Consider the following 14742-nt stretch of genomic DNA (forward strand, 5'->3'; position numbering starts at 1 on the left):
TCGCTTACGGCCATACCACCCTGGAAATGCCCGATCTCATCTGAACTCGGAAGTAAAGCAGGGTCGGGCCCGGTTAGTACTTGGATGGGAGACCGCCTGGGAATACCAGGTGCTGTAAGCTTTTCGAAGTGCTTCATTTGGCAGCTGATTTAAATAGCCAACGCTTGACATCCTCTTTCGCTTACGGCCATACCACCCTGGAAATGCCCGATCTCATCTGAACTCGGAAGTAAAGCAGGGTCGGGCCCGGTTAGTACTTGGATGGGAGACCGCCTGGGAATACCAGGTGCTGTAAGCTTTTCGAAGTGCTTCATTTGGCAGCTGATTTAAATAGCCAACGCTTGACATCCTCTTTCGCTTACGGCCATACCACCCTGGAAATGCCCGATCTCATCTGAACTCGGAAGTAAAGCAGGGTCGGGCCCGGTTAGTACTTGGATGGGAGACCGCCTGGGAATACCAGGTGCTGTAAGCTTTTCGAAGTGCTTCATTTGGCAGCTGATTTAAATAGCCAACGCTTGACATCCTCTTTCGCTTACGGCCATACCACCCTGGAAATGCCCGATCTCATCTGAACTCGGAAGTAAAGCAGGGTCGGGCCTGGTTAGTACTTGGATGGGAGACCGCCTGGGAATACCAGGTGCTGTAAGCTTTTCGAAGTGCTTCATTTGGCAGCTGATTTAAATAGCCAACGCTTGACATCCTCTTTCGCTTACGGCCATACCACCCTGGAAATGCCCGATCTCATCAGAACTCGGAAGTAAAGCAGGATCGGGCCCGGTTAGTACTTGGATGGGAGACCGCCTGGGAATACCAGGTGCTGTAAGCTTTTCGAAGTGCTTCATTTGGCAGCTGATTTAAATAGCCAACGCTTGACATCCTCTTTCGCTTACGGCCATACCACCCTGGAAATGCCCGATCTCATCTGAACTCGGAAGTAAAGCAGGGTCGGGCCCGGTTAGTACTTGGATGGGAGACCGCCTGGGAATACCAGGTGCTGTAAGCTTTTCGAAGTGCTTCATTTGGCAGCTGATTTAAATAGCCAACGCTTGACATCCTCTTTCGCTTACGGCCATACCACCCTGGAAATGCCCGATCTCATCTGAACTCGGAAGTAAAGCAGGGTCGGGCCTGGTTAGTACTTGGATGGGAGACCGCCTGGGAATACCAGGTGCTGTAAGCTTTTCGAAGTGCCTCATTTGGCAGCTGATTTAAATAGCCAACGCTTGACATCCTCTTTCGCTTACGGCCATACCACCCTGGAAATGCCCGATCTCATCTGAACTCGGAAGTAAAGCAGGGTCGGGCCCGGTTAGTACTTGGATGGGAGACCGCCTGGGAATACCAGGTGCTGTAAGCTTTTCGAAGTGCTTCATTTGGCAGCTGATTTAAATAGCCAACGCTTGACATCCTCTTTCGCTTACGGCCATACCACCCTGGAAATGCCCGATCTCATCTGAACTCGGAAGTAAAGCAGGGTCGGGCCTGGTTAGTACTTGGATGGGAGACCGCCTGGGAATACCAGGTGCTGTAAGCTTTTCGAAGTGCTTCATTTGGCAGCTGATTTAAATAGCCAACGCTTGACATCCTCTTTCGCTTACGGCCATACCACCCTGGAAATGCCCGATCTCATCTGAACTCGGAAGTAAAGCAGGGTCGGGCCTGGTTAGTACTTGGATGGGAGACCGCCTGGGAATACCAGGTGCTGTAAGCTTTTCGAAGTGCTTCATTTGGCAGCTGATTTAAATAGCCAACGCTTGACATCCTCTTTCGCTTACGGCCATACCACCCTGGAAATGCCCGATCTCATCTGAACTCGGAAGTAAAGCAGGGTCGGGCCTGGTTAGTACTTGGATGGGAGACCGCCTGGGAATACCAGGTGCTGTAAGCTTTTCGAAGTGCTTCATTTGGCAGCTGATTTAAATAGCCAACGCTTGACATCCTTTTTCGCTTACGGCCATACCACCCTGGAAATGCCCGATCTCATCTGAACTCGGAAGTAAAGCAGGGTCGGGCCTGGTTAGTACTTGGATGGGAGACCGCCTGGGAATACCAGGTGCTGTAAGCTTTTCGAAGTGCTTCATTTGGCAGCTGATTTAAATAGCCAACGCTTGACATCCTCTTTCGCTTACGGCCATACCACCCTGGAAATGCCCGATCTCATCTGAACTCGGAAGTAAAGCAGGGTCGGGCCCGGTTAGTACTTGGATGGGAGACCGCCTGGGAATACCAGGTGCTGTAAGCTTTTCGAAGTGCTTCATTTGGCAGCTGATTTAAATAGCCAACGCTTGACATCCTCTTTCGCTTACGGCCATACCACCCTGGAAATGCCCGATCTCATCTGAACTCGGAAGTAAAGCAGGGTCGGGCCCGGTTAGTACTTGGATGGGAGACCGCCTGGGAATACCAGGTGCTGTAAGCTTTTCGAAGTGCTTCATTTGGCAGCTGATTTAAATAGCCAACGCTTGACATGCTCTTTCGCTTACGGCCATACCACCCTGGAAATGCCCGATCTCATCTGAACTCGGAAGTAAAGCAGGGTCGGGCCCGGTTAGTACTTGGATGGGAGACCGCCTGGGAATACCAGGTGCTGTAAGCTTTTCGAAGTGCTTCATTTGGCAGCTGATTTAAATAGCCAACGCTTGACATCCTCTTTCGCTTACGGCCATACCACCCTGGAAATGCCCGATCTCATCTGAACTCGGAAGTAAAGCAGGGTCGGGCCTGGTTAGTACTTGGATGGGAGACCGCCTGGGAATACCAGGTGCTGTAAGCTTTTCGAAGTGCTTCATTTGGCAGCTGATTTAAATAGCCAACGCTTGACATCCTCTTTCGCTTACGGCCATACCACCCTGGAAATGCCCGATCTCATCTGAACTCGGAAGTAAAGCAGGGTCGGGCCCGGTTAGTACTTGGATGGGAGACCGCCTGGGAATACCAGGTGCTGTAAGCTTTTCGAAGTGCTTCATTTGGCAGCTGATTTAAATAGCCAACGCTTGACATCCTCTTTCGCTTACGGCCATACCACCCTGGAAATGCCCGATCTCATCTGAACTCGGAAGTAAAGCAGGGTCGGGCCCGGTTAGTACTTGGATGGGAGACCGCCTGGGAATACCAGGTGCTGTAAGCTTTTCGAAGTGCTTCATTTGGCAGCTGATTTAAATAGCCAACGCTTGACATCCTCTTTCGCTTACGGCCATACCACCCTGGAAATGCCCGATCTCATCTGAACTCGGAAGTAAAGCAGGGTCGGGCCTGGTTAGTACTTGGATGGGAGACCGCCTGGGAATACCAGGTGCTGTAAGCTTTTCGAAGTGCTTCATTTGGCAGCTGATTTAAATAGCCAACGCTTGACATCCTCTTTCGCTTACGGCCATACCACCCTGGAAATGCCCGATCTCATCTGAACTCGGAAGTAAAGCAGGGTCGGGCCCGGTTAGTACTTGGATGGGAGACCGCCTGGGAATACCAGGTGCTGTAAGCTTTTCGAAGTGCTTCATTTGGCAGCTGATTTAAATAGCCAACGCTTGACATCCTCTTTCGCTTACGGCCATACCACCCTGGAAATGCCCGATCTCATCTGAACTCGGAAGTAAAGCAGGGTCGGGCCTGGTTAGTACTTGGATGGGAGACCGCCTGGGAATACCAGGTGCTGTAAGCTTTTCGAAGTGCTTCATTTGGCAGCTGATTTAAATAGCCAACGCTTGACATCCTCTTTCGCTTACGGCCATACCACCCTGGAAATGCCCGATCTCATCTGAACTCGGAAGTAAAGCAGGGTCGGGCCTGGTTAGTACTTGGATGGGAGACCGCCTGGGAATACCAGGTGCTGTAAGCTTTTCGAAGTGCTTCATTTGGCAGCTGATTTAAATAGCCAACGCTTGACATCCTCTTTCGCTTACGGCCATACCACCCTGGAAATGCCCGATCTCATCTGAACTCGGAAGTAAAGCAGGGTCGGGCCTGGTTAGTACTTGGATGGGAGACCGCCTGGGAATACCAGGTGCTGTAAGCTTTTCGAAGTGCTTCATTTGGCAGCTGATTTAAATAGCCAACGCTTGACATCCTCTTTCGCTTACGGCCATACCACCCTGGAAATGCCCGATCTCATCTGAACTCGGAAGTAAAGCAGGGTCGGGCCTGGTTAGTACTTGGATGGGAGACCGCCTGGGAATACCAGGTGCTGTAAGCTTTTCGAAGTGCTTCATTTGGCAGCTGATTTAAATAGCCAACGCTTGACATCCTCTTTCGCTTACGGCCATACCACCCTGGAAATGCCCGATCTCATCTGAACTCGGAAGTAAAGCAGGGTCGGCCCCGGTTAGTACTTGGATGGGAGACCGCCTGGGAATACCAGGTGCTGTAAGCTTTTCGAAGTGCTTCATTTGGCAGCTGATTTAAATAGCCAACGCTTGACATCCTCTTTCGCTTACGGCCATACCACCCTGGAAATGCCCGATCTCATCTGAACTCGGAAGTAAAGCAGGGTCGGGCCCAGTTAGTACTTGGATGGGAGACCGCCTGGGAATACCAGGTGCTGTAAGCTTTTCGAAGTGCTTCATTTGGCAGCTGATTTAAATAGCCAACGCTTGACATCCTCTTTCGCTTACGGCCATACCACCCTGGAAATGCCCGATCTCATCTGAACTCGGAAGTAAAGCAGGGTCGGGCCTGGTTAGTACTTGGATGGGAGACCGCCTGGGAATACCAGGTGCTGTAAGCTTTTCGAAGTGCTTCATTTGGCAGCTGATTTAAATAGCCAACGCTTGACATCCTCTTTCGCTTACGGCCATACCACCCTGGAAATACCCGATCTCATCTGAACTCGGAAGTAAAGCAGGGTCGGGCCCGGTTAGTACTTGGATGGGAGACCGCCTGGGAATACCAGGTGCTGTAAGCTTTTCGAAGTGCTTCATTTGGCAGCTGATTTAAATAGCCAACGCTTGACATCCTCTTTCGCTTACGGCCATACCACCCTGGAAATGCCCGATCTCATCTGAACTCGGAAGTAAAGCAGGGTCGGGCCTGGTTAGTACTTGGATGGGAGACCGCCTGGGAATACCAGGTGCTGTAAGCTTTTCGAAGTGCTTCATTTGGCAGCTGATTTAAATAGCCAACGCTTGACATCCTCTTTCGCTTACGGCCATACCACCCTGGAAATGCCCGATCTCATCTGAACTCGGAAGTAAAGCAGGGTCGGGCCTGGTTAGTACTTGGATGGGAGACCGCCTGGGAATACCAGGTGCTGTAAGCTTTTCGAAGTGCTTCATTTGGCAGCTGATTTACAGTAGGTGAGAGTTCAAAGTGACTATTACCGCCGCGTCTTATACCGCCGCCGTTTGAAATAACTGCCGCTCTGTTTTTAGTATATGACAGCAGCTTGTGAATGAGCCGCCAGGGGGCGCAAAGGGACGGGATGCGAACGGACAGAAATAGCCTTTACAGCAGCTTTAAATATGCTACTGTGCTTGTAAATGAGATTAAACAATAAGTCAAAGCATTATAATTCCTTCATTAATCATTTAAAATTTGTTAACACACTTTATTGTAAACTTTTTAAGTGCAAAGAGGACTAGTTTTGGAAAATAGAATTGAAGAAATAAAAGACAACTAACATGAAAGCACAAACATTCAGTACAAATAAGTAGTCTTAAATAAATAAATAAAGCAGTCTTTTAGCCTAAATATAGAGAGATGTTCAGTGTTTGCTATTTTGATAGGACTAAGACAAGACATTTTCATTTATGTTTTTATTTCTGTTTTTGTTTTAATTTTCGTTGTTGATTATATTTTACTATCTTATTTTATGTCTCAACAATTGTACATAATAATAAACGAATAATGAAAACTAATTAATAATGAAATTAGGCCTAAATAAATTATTTATTTAAAGATATTGCGGCGAAACACTGAGAAACGGTCAGGGGCATGGTCTAAAGAGCTTAAGTTGAATGCTGCTTCATCAAAAGCAAATAAATAAATAAATAAATTGACCTACCTTAAGGAGATCACTGAAAGTATAATAAAACAAATTTTGCCGCAGGACATAACATAAATTAAGTCTCGCAGGTTTATCTTTAATAATTTAGTTTCAGTTCAGTTTTTTTTTTTTTTTTCAAAACGTCAATGTTCTCCTTTAAAGAAGCTATAACTGTTGTTTTGTTTTTTAATTAATGGCTCAGTATGTTTGGTATTTTAATTTCAATTTCAGTCACCTTGCATATGCGTGTGAAATATAATGCCGCATAACCGCGAAAAAAAGAAGAAAAAGCTGTCAGTTAGACCTAATTCATCAAAATGAACTGTAATAAAATACAGCATGTATGTTAATACTGGCAGAATGTGAACAAACTCAAGGTAAGGCTAAGATATGTGCTTGCTTTTTTAATGCATTTAAAAAGATTTGCGGCTACTATGGTGTATAATAATGTTTTTTCTTCCTTTTTTGTATGGTAAAGGACAATGCACATTGTTATTGATGTAAACTTAGACTAAAACTTACCATTGATAAATGTGACCTAGCCTACTTCAAGCAGATAACTTAAAGTATAATAAAAATAATTTTGCCACAGGACATAAATAAAGTCCCGCAAGTTTAGTTTTAATAATTTGGTTTCAGTTTTGTTCAGTTTTTTTTTCTCAAAACATCTGTTTTTCTTTAAAGTAAAATTGTTGTTTTTTGTTGTTGTTGTTTTACTTGTAATGGCTCTCTCTCTCTCTCTCTCTCTCTCTCTCTCTCTCTCTCTCTMTATATATATATATATATATATATATATATATATATATATACACACACACACACACATATATATATGTAATTATTTAATAATATATAATTATAAATATATTCTTAATAAACTTCCCAGCCACAAATATTGAAGAACACAACTTGTATTAAAACTGGGCGGGGATTAGAAAGAATACAATGCTTGTTATATAATTTAAAATGTTATTCCTCTTGTTCAATTTCTGCATGCACATTTTTTCACCCGCTACTCTGCCAGGAACTTCGCCGCTGGAGAGCACCTTCAAAAATCTCAATCTCGTGGCTCATTCTTCACGAATATAGAATTAAAATAATGGCGTGTTAGGTTTATTGTGCATCCCGCGGGTGCAACCAACAAGAGTTGTGCATTTTAGTTTAACTTTTTGAGCGTTAAAAGCAGTTCTGTGTTAGTTTTTATTTAAATATATCAAGCCGAAACTAAACAGCGCATTCTCTCCGCCTCCTCGTTCATAACCAGCCACGCACTGCTGAAGCAGGGAATAGAGACACTCCGTAATTCATAATCTTAGCTGATGTTTCGGAGTCGAAAGAATATATTAAAGAGAAATGTTCTTTTAACAGTCCCGATATGTTTAATCTTTTTTTTCTGTCATTTCTCTTCAGCAAATTATATTTTTTTAAAGCTGCTTGATTCTTTTAAAACCGAAAGCAGAGCCCGGCAATTGGTGTTTTTCCATAAGATACGCTTTGTGAAGTTTTTAATGTGTTTTTAAATAGTTTTATTCTATTCAAAGCAGCACCTATATGCCAATTTATCCTAAAAACGCGGCATAGGAGCCATGCATGTCATGTGTCACATAACTGCATTTTCCTACGCGTGCGCGATCAATTTCTGATCCTTTTGCATAAAGGTTTTTAATCAAAAACAGGTCATTTAATTACTTTCGATGTGCTAAAATATTTGTTAGACGAATGTTATTTTAAAAAAAGCATATGCACATATTACAATTGTAAAATAGTCTAAAATGCATGGTCTGATCAGAAATAAAGGAAATTAGTTATATTTCATTATTTAATGCATAAAATAGGCTAGTCTTTTGAATTGAACTTTTGAGTTGAATTGAATTGAATTGAATTGAATTGAATTGATTTGAAACTTTTAATTGCATTTTTACGTCCTGTAAATAATAAAAGTTGCATCAGATTGATGAAAACGAATCTTAATACCTGCAAACAGGGCCACAGTTACTTCTTTTTTCACTGACTGGCATGAATGGCAAACGCGTCAGAAAAAAACTGCTGAATCTGCGCGAATATTTGGTTAACTTATAAAACAAATGTCTGGTTTAGTGATGTTAGTAATGCATAGAAAAATGCAAAGCAGAATTCTCCTAAGCTCATTAACCCATGCACTGATGACAGCGAGGGAATCACTGGCCCACCATTTTATTTATTAAAGGTATTATTTCACTGACCTGAACATAACCATTTATAATATAATTAATAACCTATCGTCTAAAGCAGGCAACACTCTATTCAGCTATGTTCTGTGTTTTTACGTAAAAATATATTCCTTTTGGCGAATGCTTGGAGCGTAATATAGATATTTTAAATAACACATTAAGTTCAGTTATTGTGCATAGAAACATTCATTTTCATAAGGCCCCATATTTAATGCGGTTTCGTTTTTAAACGCATAGGTTATAAATAAATAATATTTTAAACCTTCTCTGGTGTTTACTGTTTTTAGAGAATATATAAAATCTTTTTTTTTAACAAAGCCTTTGTAAAATGGCTTTGTTTAATATGGCTTTAAAGGTTTCATTTATGTAGGCTATAAAGGCCTACCTTGTTGCTTTTGCTTGTTTTATAATGGTTTATTTATTTCATGCGATTTTATTATATCAGATATTTGTAATTCTTTAAATTATATTTCAATATGGCTTAGGCTATTTTATAAAGACATGACACTTGTTTTAAGTCTACAAAAGGGTACACGTAAAGTTTTATGTCTTTCTGTTTTATTCATATTGTGTATTATCTGCAAAATAAATAACAAAAAGAAAGAAGCTGCTCGCAGCTTACCAGAGCTGTGAAGGGAGCGCTCATTTGCTCAATCTCTCACACACACATATGCAGGCATATAAACACGCACAAACACACCGTTTAAACTTGACAAAAACTCTCGAAAACCTTTAGTCTGCTGTGTCTTTAATATGATGTAAAGATTATTATGCGTTATTGAAACATCCAGGGGGACGCAGCAAAGTCACTTATAAATTAAAATTGTATTATTTTATGCAACAGCCTTACATTTAAAACGGAAACATAACGGCGATTATAATCAAAAAGACCTCTCAACCCTCAAGGCTAGATGTTTTCTTTCCCTTATTTATTAATTTATTTGTTCATGTGTTTGGCGCATTTAACTCGTGTGCCTTCGGAAAACTAGTGTAATGACGGCAAGCCATCTTTCCCAGACTTGGGGCAAAGTCCGCCTCTCCTTTCACTTCGCCCCCCAAAGCCCCAGCTGGCCCTCCTGGCATCCTCTGCGTAAAACATATGCTGGATAAGTTGATGGTTCATTTCGCTGTGGCAATTACAGACTTATAAAGGGACTAAGCCGAAAAGAAAATGAATGAAAGAATGAATTAATAATAATAATAATAATAATAAGGTAATGATCTTTACACAGATGCCGCGTACGTGGCATTTTTTATTTTTAGAGATGGTTCATTTGAATTGCCTCTGCCACTTCCCCCACCTCAAACCTGAAAGTTGCAGAGAGAACTATAGCCTATTTACACCTTAGCCTCAATAGCAACAGTTCATAGCCCATTTACACCAAGACAGCGCAAGTTTAGCGGAAGAATGTCAAATCAGAATCACGCAGATGAAGCACACCAGCTACTACTATCATGAAACTATTAAAATGGCATTGGCATAACTTTATTTATTTTCAGCAGCTTTTTTTCGCTCAACAGAAATGCGGCGTTGGGAAGCATTTAATAAATAAAAGCAGGGTTAATAGTGACGTGATTCAAATGATGGATCTGCGACAGAGAAACTATAGGGGTTTTGGGAAACACTCACTACTATATCCTCCCCCCCAAACTATGCATATTCAGCGCAAGTTACTGTACAGCTTTGTTTGGGAAAGCACAGGTCCGCTGGTGCCGCGCGCCTCTTTCTCTGGGCCGAAGCGAGATGATTTTAAAAATATTAAAGATATAGATTAATTAATTATTCAGCAAAATTCACATTTATTTCATATTTCACTATGCATTTCATCTGATAGGCTAATCTTTATAGCTTAATTAAACACATATTGTCAAAACCCACACGTGTATGAAAATGAAAATGGCATTTGTTATTATTAGACTCCGATTTGTTATTTGTTGCCTAGGCTATTTTCACATTTGAGGTGCTTTATTGGCATGACAAATAACTGTACATTCGTATTGCCAAAGCAGTGCAGCGTCACTGCGTACAAAGACAGTGCAAAAAGGGCAGTAGTGCAAACAATTATGGATATAACATATAATAAAGAAAATAAAATAAAAAAATTGAATAATAAAAATAAAAATAGAATCATGATAAAGGTAATGATAGTAGCCTATTATCAAAAGTAAGTCCACAAATAAAGAGTTCGAGTATTTGTGTGTTGGAGACAGTGGAGCGGGTATTGTTAGTTGAACGCACAACGCGCTCTGTGTTGGACTTTACACCTGCTTTGATCTGGTGCAGGCATAAATGCGCATGCGGTGGAGGCGCACTCTAAACTCACACTGGAGAAAACTGGACTAGTGGATATCACAAAGACACGCAGTTTAATTTATTTCATGTTTTGCTTAACTAATTCTTTGAATAAAACTATTGAGCTATAAAGGGGAAAAACGCAGAAGAAATTTCCCGTTACATTAATTTTAGCACAGCTGCCATTCATTTTCACATTAGTTTTTGAGTTAGGGATTAATATTAAAGTAGCCTAGTAAAAATGTCTATACTATAAATAATATTATAATTTATTATATCCATTATTATTATTATTATTATTATTATTATTTTAATTATTATTATTAAGCTATACAATTGACAAAACGCAGAACAAAATATTTGCTTTCATTTTGGCATAGCTAAAGCACACGTTTACAGTTATGTAAAAAAAACATCCCCTTCTACAGCAGCAGTCAATTTAGGACACTTAAAAATGTCTTTTGCGTTTAAAGATGATCGACCTGCGAAGTTATGTTTACAGTGTTGTAAAAGAAAAAGGTAGGCTATTTAGTGCGTGTGGATTTACCGCGGATCCACCTTATGCGCTGCAGGCTGAATAATATAGGTAGACATGGCTTTCTGTTTGGCTACACTAATGCCTAAAAATGTAACTAAGTAACACATTAATTTTAGAAACTATTTTTAAATGGCATTTAACATTTAAATTTATTTTTTTATTTAATGTAACATTTAAATATAATTTAATTTAAAACATTTATTTTTTCCTCACTGATTTTGGTTGAGTAATAAAGCGTGATGACTCAGATGATCTAGTTTAGCTTGCATGTGTGGGCGTATTTTGACGTCTTTACCTAAAACTTTACACATTTATAATGTTTAAAATAAAACGGAAAGAAATAAGGAGACTAACATAATTTAAACCACTTGTTTGGTGCTTAACATTATCTTTCTGCATTAATGTAAACGGTATCGTTGCCTTCATTAATAAAATCGGTAATAGCAAAACTGCATATTATTATTACTATAAAAAGTAGGACTATATCGGTAATGCAAAGTAATGAATTAATAAATAGCCTAAATAAAAGGAACAAGAAAGGACCAAATTCAGTCGTCAAGTGCAATGGGATTGCGCCCTTGCGCCCTCAGTTATGATATCCTGCCGCCGGGCCTGCTATAGCGAAACTTTATTGTTTGAGAAGAAACAAAAGCGGAAACTGTGGATGAAAACCTGGCTGGGAAGATGGTGACAACATGAATTTTCTGTTCTTCAACGAGAAAAAAAATCGCAGACAGGACACAATGACGCCGTTTATTATACAACGCAGGTCGTGTTTACGATCATTAATATTAACAACTAACATTAATATCATATCAATAACTCCTCTTGCTTTAGACTTTACCTTTTAGGGCTTGTTCTTGTTGGCGCAATATAAGTTTATTGCATGTATAGGGTACGAATCAGATTATGAAGAATGATTAAGAGCATGCTTTTCCTTCATTGCATCCTTTCCGTAAGGTGTTTTATTTATTTTTTTATTTAATTTATTTATTTATAATTTTTTTAAATAATGATGACAATATTTACTGTCTAAACATTCCTCGGTATACTACCAACAAATTACGCCCCTGTACCCAAGTAGCCTACCTAAGTTAATTTACATTTCATGTAAAATTAAGAAATAAAAAAAGACCAAAGTATTATGCTAAATATTCGTACAAACGAACATGTTTGTTTTTTAACTTTCGTTGATAAAACAACACAATACAGCCTAGGCTAGTTAAATATTAAATAACTTTAACTGCTTGAAACAGTAAACGTTACATTTTAGAAACTTCTCAAATACTAATCAATAATAATATAAATAGTAACGAAGAACAAAAATATTAGCCTATAGGCTTGTAACAACATAAGTCAGATGTTGGAAAAAAAACTGCGTCTCTCTGCCTTTTTTCTATTCATATTTTAAATTATTTGCCAGAAAAACTAACATGTTGACTTTGTTCGGTTTAAGCGGAGACTTATTTGAGATTGCAATGTTTCCAGCAGCACTGAGACTGTGTGCCTGTAGCCCATACAGATACTTTTTCGCAACCGTGGCAAAGAGAGTATCTTGCTCCGCCGCCTGCATTTCTCGGAAACCAGCTCTACATTGTGGATCGGCGCGTTCTCAACTACCAAATATGCTGCTCCATTTCTCATCAACGTCTACTATTTATCAGTTTCTCTTTTTTATTTGCCCATTTTTGAAAAGGCCTCTCTACCATACCTGGCTGACTAGCTGGGCTTTTTCGTTCAGTAGATGACACCGGAGCTGGCTCCACATGTCATGGCTGGGTGACATTACCACAGATGGCTATGGAGGTTCGACGTGTTTGTCCATTTAACACTTATTTTTCTAAACAAGCCCTACAAATAGCTTCATCCTAATTATTGATTCGCCTTACTCGTTCGCCACGAATCCAAAATGTTTCCAGATTGGCGATGTAATATAAGTTTTCCAGCAAGGTTCATGGCTGAACTTGAACTTGCTGTATCACGTCTAAGTTAACGTGTTCATAAATGTATAGGCTATATGGCAACAAAACAGAAAATGTGTGTTCTAGAGTGATTGTCGTCACGGTGACCGTCACAGCCCTTACATATGACATTGCATACATTTGCATACATGTTTTAAGCTATAAAATGAAAGCCTCAGTTTGGTGCGGAGTTATTATTATACAAAAATCAAGAAAATCTTTGGATTTGTTTGATTCGTAGATTTTAGGCTATTTTAAAAGCTGATATTATATAAGAACTATTAATAACTGAACTTAAACACTAAAACCTGAACCACACTGTTCCAGTTACTATGACCATTTATGTGAAGCTGCTTTGACACAATCTACATTGTAAAAGCGCTATACAAATAAAGCTGAATTGAATTGAATTAATAACTGTAATTTTCAAAAAATAAAAAAATAAATAAAAAAGGGGTTTGTTGGTTGTAGCCCACCCAAAATCATCAACAGCCTGCTTTTTTTAAGTTTATGAAGCGGCTGCATACAGCACAGAGGTGATCTGCATCAGCGCTGGTTATTGTCAACACTGTGTGAAACTGTGACGAGAAATATCCTTCTTTCATTTTGCTTCTTTGGAAAATGTGTCTGTAGAAACGTGTGTTTGCATGTGTTACCATCCCAAGAGTTAACAAATATTTGTTGTACATTTAGGGGCCGATCACAAAGCGCACGCCTTTACGTTGCAAAAACGCGCGACGTACCGCTCTGCCTTTTATGGTTGACAAGAAAAAAAGAAGCCTCTTTTGTATGTCACTAGAAAACGACTGAATCAGCTGGTGTGCGCGAGTCGAGTTGCTGTCGATGTTATAATTGTAATTTTAATAATATTGTGACATTTAAGATCTATAAATACAGCTCTGGATAACTTGAAACAGCGACCCAAGTCTCTCCTCAGTCTTTAAAAGTTTATCGTACTCACATTGACAACCCAAACCCCGCTGTCACCTCAACAGAAAACCTGCAGTGCTTTCATTTGACTGAACAATGAAACAGAGGTAACACGCTTTTTCCACTCGAGCACACAGCGCGCAACGGCAAAACTTAAAGCGCGCTGAGCAAGCATAAGCAGAGCGTAAAACACTGGCGGCAGTCAGTAAACCATTAAACAGATGCCCCGTATGCAGCCAAACTTTAAAAATGTATAAAGCATATTTTAATCGTTTAACTGATACCATTCATCGGTTACAAACGCACCCTTTTGGTTATTGCTTAATCAGTTATTTTGAGCATCCCCAACTAAACCGCATGTGCAAGCTCTATTTTTTTTTCTCTCACGGCCGCACGCCGGAGATCCGGCATGGTGCCGGAATACTTTAAGCCCTGGTAAGATCATGTTTATCACTATAAGAAAACTAAATCAAAATTATATTTTAATTGAACACATCTGATCACATAAGGTACGCACAGAAAAGTCTGTTTAGTGTTGTGAAAAGGCAAAGCTGAATATCTGTGGTTAAACTGCCACCCAGCGGTCAAAAGCTGCTGGCGCATCAAGTACCGCCGTCGCCGCGGTATGAATGGCGGCATAAGGAACACATTGAAGTAGTAACATCTGTAAATAGCCAACGCTTGACATCCTCTTTCGCTAACGGCCATACCACCCTGGAAATGCCCGATCTCATCTGAACTCGGAAGTAAAGCAGGGTCGGGCCTGGTTAGTACTTGGATGGGAGACCGCCTGGGAATACCAGGTGCTGTAAGCTTTTCGAAGTGCTTCA

General features: G+C 40.6%; 1 protein-coding gene and 31 non-coding genes across 32 annotated transcripts in view; all 32 read left to right on the top strand.

The window, feature by feature from the left end:
- LOC100537530 (uncharacterized) overlaps positions 1-14742 on the top strand; it is an 858077-nt gene that overhangs the window by 329935 nt on the left and 513400 nt on the right. The gene's annotated exons all lie outside the window — the stretch shown is intronic.
- On the top strand, positions 3-121 carry LOC141383072 (5S ribosomal RNA). The gene has a single exon (XR_012404038.1). It is a non-coding gene; the product is annotated as a 5S ribosomal RNA (ribosomal RNA).
- On the top strand, positions 180-298 carry LOC141383073 (5S ribosomal RNA). Its single transcript, XR_012404039.1, has one exon. It is a non-coding gene; the product is annotated as a 5S ribosomal RNA (ribosomal RNA).
- Positions 357-475, top strand: LOC141383074 (5S ribosomal RNA). Its single transcript, XR_012404040.1, has one exon. It is a non-coding gene; the product is annotated as a 5S ribosomal RNA (ribosomal RNA).
- On the top strand, positions 534-652 carry LOC141382737 (5S ribosomal RNA). Its single transcript, XR_012403677.1, has one exon. It is a non-coding gene; the product is annotated as a 5S ribosomal RNA (ribosomal RNA).
- On the top strand, positions 711-829 carry LOC141383658 (5S ribosomal RNA). The gene has a single exon (XR_012404688.1). It is a non-coding gene; the product is annotated as a 5S ribosomal RNA (ribosomal RNA).
- On the top strand, positions 888-1006 carry LOC141383075 (5S ribosomal RNA). The gene has a single exon (XR_012404041.1). It is a non-coding gene; the product is annotated as a 5S ribosomal RNA (ribosomal RNA).
- Positions 1065-1183, top strand: LOC141382738 (5S ribosomal RNA). Its single transcript, XR_012403678.1, has one exon. It is a non-coding gene; the product is annotated as a 5S ribosomal RNA (ribosomal RNA).
- LOC141383076 (5S ribosomal RNA) lies at positions 1242-1360 on the top strand. The gene has a single exon (XR_012404042.1). It is a non-coding gene; the product is annotated as a 5S ribosomal RNA (ribosomal RNA).
- Positions 1419-1537, top strand: LOC141382739 (5S ribosomal RNA). Its single transcript, XR_012403679.1, has one exon. It is a non-coding gene; the product is annotated as a 5S ribosomal RNA (ribosomal RNA).
- LOC141382740 (5S ribosomal RNA) lies at positions 1596-1714 on the top strand. Its single transcript, XR_012403680.1, has one exon. It is a non-coding gene; the product is annotated as a 5S ribosomal RNA (ribosomal RNA).
- Positions 1773-1891, top strand: LOC141382741 (5S ribosomal RNA). Its single transcript, XR_012403681.1, has one exon. It is a non-coding gene; the product is annotated as a 5S ribosomal RNA (ribosomal RNA).
- On the top strand, positions 1950-2068 carry LOC141382742 (5S ribosomal RNA). The gene has a single exon (XR_012403682.1). It is a non-coding gene; the product is annotated as a 5S ribosomal RNA (ribosomal RNA).
- Positions 2127-2245, top strand: LOC141383077 (5S ribosomal RNA). Its single transcript, XR_012404043.1, has one exon. It is a non-coding gene; the product is annotated as a 5S ribosomal RNA (ribosomal RNA).
- On the top strand, positions 2304-2422 carry LOC141383078 (5S ribosomal RNA). The gene has a single exon (XR_012404044.1). It is a non-coding gene; the product is annotated as a 5S ribosomal RNA (ribosomal RNA).
- Positions 2481-2599, top strand: LOC141383080 (5S ribosomal RNA). Its single transcript, XR_012404046.1, has one exon. It is a non-coding gene; the product is annotated as a 5S ribosomal RNA (ribosomal RNA).
- On the top strand, positions 2658-2776 carry LOC141382743 (5S ribosomal RNA). Its single transcript, XR_012403683.1, has one exon. It is a non-coding gene; the product is annotated as a 5S ribosomal RNA (ribosomal RNA).
- LOC141383081 (5S ribosomal RNA) lies at positions 2835-2953 on the top strand. Its single transcript, XR_012404047.1, has one exon. It is a non-coding gene; the product is annotated as a 5S ribosomal RNA (ribosomal RNA).
- LOC141383082 (5S ribosomal RNA) lies at positions 3012-3130 on the top strand. Its single transcript, XR_012404048.1, has one exon. It is a non-coding gene; the product is annotated as a 5S ribosomal RNA (ribosomal RNA).
- Positions 3189-3307, top strand: LOC141382744 (5S ribosomal RNA). Its single transcript, XR_012403684.1, has one exon. It is a non-coding gene; the product is annotated as a 5S ribosomal RNA (ribosomal RNA).
- LOC141383083 (5S ribosomal RNA) lies at positions 3366-3484 on the top strand. Its single transcript, XR_012404049.1, has one exon. It is a non-coding gene; the product is annotated as a 5S ribosomal RNA (ribosomal RNA).
- LOC137495164 (5S ribosomal RNA) lies at positions 3543-3661 on the top strand. The gene has a single exon (XR_011015083.1). It is a non-coding gene; the product is annotated as a 5S ribosomal RNA (ribosomal RNA).
- On the top strand, positions 3720-3838 carry LOC137494060 (5S ribosomal RNA). The gene has a single exon (XR_011014035.2). It is a non-coding gene; the product is annotated as a 5S ribosomal RNA (ribosomal RNA).
- LOC137492776 (5S ribosomal RNA) lies at positions 3897-4015 on the top strand. The gene has a single exon (XR_011012749.2). It is a non-coding gene; the product is annotated as a 5S ribosomal RNA (ribosomal RNA).
- On the top strand, positions 4074-4192 carry LOC137495163 (5S ribosomal RNA). Its single transcript, XR_011015081.1, has one exon. It is a non-coding gene; the product is annotated as a 5S ribosomal RNA (ribosomal RNA).
- On the top strand, positions 4251-4369 carry LOC137493520 (5S ribosomal RNA). Its single transcript, XR_011013492.2, has one exon. It is a non-coding gene; the product is annotated as a 5S ribosomal RNA (ribosomal RNA).
- Positions 4428-4546, top strand: LOC137493822 (5S ribosomal RNA). The gene has a single exon (XR_011013796.1). It is a non-coding gene; the product is annotated as a 5S ribosomal RNA (ribosomal RNA).
- On the top strand, positions 4605-4723 carry LOC137495162 (5S ribosomal RNA). The gene has a single exon (XR_011015080.1). It is a non-coding gene; the product is annotated as a 5S ribosomal RNA (ribosomal RNA).
- Positions 4782-4900, top strand: LOC137491977 (5S ribosomal RNA). The gene has a single exon (XR_011011949.1). It is a non-coding gene; the product is annotated as a 5S ribosomal RNA (ribosomal RNA).
- Positions 4959-5077, top strand: LOC137495161 (5S ribosomal RNA). The gene has a single exon (XR_011015079.1). It is a non-coding gene; the product is annotated as a 5S ribosomal RNA (ribosomal RNA).
- LOC137495160 (5S ribosomal RNA) lies at positions 5136-5254 on the top strand. Its single transcript, XR_011015078.1, has one exon. It is a non-coding gene; the product is annotated as a 5S ribosomal RNA (ribosomal RNA).
- On the top strand, positions 14609-14727 carry LOC141383437 (5S ribosomal RNA). Its single transcript, XR_012404455.1, has one exon. It is a non-coding gene; the product is annotated as a 5S ribosomal RNA (ribosomal RNA).

This window comes from Danio rerio, chromosome 4 (assembly GCF_049306965.1).
Source record: "Danio rerio strain Tuebingen ecotype United States chromosome 4, GRCz12tu, whole genome shotgun sequence".
Taxonomy (NCBI): Eukaryota; Metazoa; Chordata; class Actinopteri; order Cypriniformes; family Danionidae; genus Danio; species Danio rerio.